At 42.5% G+C, this 3,030-nt stretch overlaps 1 pseudogene; it reads left to right on the top strand.

Moving 5' to 3' along the window:
- The first annotated feature begins 1,965 nt into the window (after nucleotides 1-1,965).
- LOC134944158 (oligodendrocyte transcription factor 2-like) lies at nucleotides 1,966-2,585 on the top strand (annotated as a pseudogene).
- Nucleotides 2,586-3,030: the final 445 nt, after the last annotated feature.

Genomic DNA, 3,030 nt, shown 5'->3' with positions numbered 1-3,030 from the left:
CCTATTCTAAAACATAAGATGAAGAATAGTCCCTAAAAAAACCATTTAATTAAAAAATCTGCATTTAGGCCTCCTGGTTTCAATGTACCCAATTCATAGATGGCCTTCAGCTCAGCTTTGGCCAGTTGATTAGCCACATCTTTACATCTCCATTGTCCTTTTATTTGTCTTATACCGCAAAAACGTCTAATTTCTGTTGTGCAACTTTGAGGCTGTGTTCTAAAGTGCTCAGATAGTGCATGGGTCATTAACCCCTTTTTTATATTTCTCATATGCTCACCAATCCTTGTTTTAATGATCTGGAGGTGCAGCCTATATACCATAGGCCGCATGTGCATTCGATGGCATAAACCACATTAGAGCTATTACACGTGGTAAAATCAACAATTTTTAAATCCTAACTATTAATGTTCACTACAGTAATTTTGCTGCCACTTAATTTTATGTCTCCACATCTTAAACACAGTCCACACCGAAAAAAAACTTTAAATTTGATTGAACCCATTGGTTTCTTTGGTGGTTGGGCCTTTTTTACCAGGCAGGTTTTAGTAGGGGCCCTCTTAAAACTACACCTAGGTCTATCTGGCTGTAGACTACCTATTATGGGGGTCTTTCTTAAGCCCCCCCCCAGTGTTTCTTGAGTGTTTTTCTACAGTTTTATATTGACTATTGAACAATGTCACAAAAGCCCAATCATATTTGGATGTGCTCTTTGATTCATTATTACTCTTAGGCTGTAATAAAACATTGCAGTCAAGACATGCCACTGTAGTTTTAGTTTGCTCTATCTATTCAGGTTGATATCCTGAAGCTTCAAATTTCCATTTCACCTCTTCTGCCTGTTTTTCAAAAACTTTGGGATTTGTACAGTTACATTTTAAATGCCTGAATTGTCCATCTAGGATTACAACCAACCAATTTGGGCGGGGGTGGTGACCAAGCATTTTCAGGGGGCGTATTGGTGGCATTTTCACTCCAAACTAAAATATGGCGGTGTGACTCCTGCCGTCGCAGCCAGTACAAAAACAATAGATATATATTTAATATTTTTATATTTTTAAATGTGCAGCTAAGTTCAAACTGTGCAGGGCTTATAGATGTACGTGAACAAAATGCACTTGAGTAAAGCACATCAACAACCAGTTAAAAAACTATAGACATATATTTGTCATTTTCTATTTTTAAACTTGCAGCTTGGTTTAAACTGCGTAGATCACAGGGCTTATAGATGCATGTGAGCAAAGCGCACTTGAGTAAAGAACAGCCAATACAGCAGAGTACATTGCAACACACAGCAGCATGCAGTGTCCCCCTGTCTACACAGTCACTATACTGCACAGCCACAATTAGTCTTGTCTCTGGATAGACACAGCCAGCCAAAACAACGTATAGCGCAATGTTCCCCCATACAGTCACTATACTGCACAGTCACATTTAGTGCTTTGTTTTGGATGTCTGTAAAGCGTCTTGAATCCTGTTGGAGAAAGTGTGCTATATAAATAAAATTATTATTATATTATCATTATTATTTGTCTGGTGTCTCTGGATGGACACAGCAGAGCACAGTGCAGTGTGCCCCTCTATACAGTTACTATACTGCACAGCCACAATTAGTCTTGTCTCTGGAAGGGCATAGTACAACCTAAACAGCAGAGTACAGTGCAGTATGCCCCTATATACAGTCACAATACTGCACAGCCACAATTAGACTGGAGTCTTGGATCTCCCCACCATGTTCAGATCTGGAACTGAGGCAGAATGCCATCTTCCAAGTGTCGGATCTCTTGTGTTTTGGATTCAGGTGCCATTTAAAATTCCCTATGAAAGCAATCAGCAGACTGCTGATTGGCTGAGAGCCTTCCCCATAGACTTCAATGGTCTGATTTACTTACATGGGATGTTCTGCATGGGCTTTCATCTCCTGTCTACTGCTTAAACATGAGCGTGGCTTCAGGGGACAAGAGAGACAAGAAGCAGATGAGTGAGCCCGAGCTCCAGCAGCTCCAGCTGAAGATGAACAGCCAGGAGTGCAAGAGGATGCATGACCTGAACATTACCATGGATGATCTACGGGAATTGATGCCCTACATCCATGGTTCCACTGTGCAAGCTCTCTAAGATCACCATCCTGCTCCTGGCACACAACTACATCCTCATGATGACCAACTTGTTAGAGAAAATCTAGCACCTGGTCAGCGAGATCTATGGAGGTCACTACCACCACCATGCAGCAACAGCCATCTACCTACCCTAAACTTGTGGAGACATGAGCCACAGATCAAAGATCTCTGTACACCTGGCAGAGCACCCTGTGCACCACCCACTGCTGGCCCCTACAGCCGCCACCCTCACCTCTGTCATCTCTGCAGTAGTCACAGCAGCTCTTACACTCCTCACCACCTCCAACTGCCCCCCCATCCTTGCACCTGACCTCTCACTGGCCCCTCAAGTCCCACAGACCTGGTTCCACATCCTTTGGTGAGAGCTTCCTGCATTGGAATTCCATGCTCTGCCCTTGCAACATGTGTCAGATGCCTTCTGCTGCCCACCACCACATGGCATCCAGACTCCCACTTTGCATCTGAATGAGAGGTGGCTAGAAGGACACTGGTCAGGGTAGAGAACTCTGTTCCATATTTTAGTGAGATTTCCCTTTTTGTGTAACTCAACTTCCATTTGGACTGGTTTGTTGGTTCTAGATGGACTGGCATAAATACCTAATCAAGGGCATGAACTCAATGGCACAATCACCTAGCCAAGGATAAACACACAATGGTATAAACAAGCCAACTGCAGAAACTCAGACTTATTTGTGATAAAGTTTGTGGCATTCACTGCACTATTATCCAGGGGACAATGTTATTACATTATTTAATACATGGGGTATCAATGCAACAAATCAAATGTGTGTAAAGTTCACAATATACATAGCAAGCTAATTATTCAGCTTATGGGTCAGGTATCTTTAGCAAGCAGACACCTCTGGTAAGAACCCTATATTATTTTAGAGCACCGCTATTAGATCTGATC

The sequence above is a fragment of the Pseudophryne corroboree genome, chromosome 7 (assembly GCF_028390025.1).
Source record: "Pseudophryne corroboree isolate aPseCor3 chromosome 7, aPseCor3.hap2, whole genome shotgun sequence".
Taxonomy (NCBI): domain Eukaryota; kingdom Metazoa; phylum Chordata; class Amphibia; order Anura; family Myobatrachidae; genus Pseudophryne; species Pseudophryne corroboree.
This window is presented reverse-complemented; position numbering and strand designations above follow the sequence as displayed.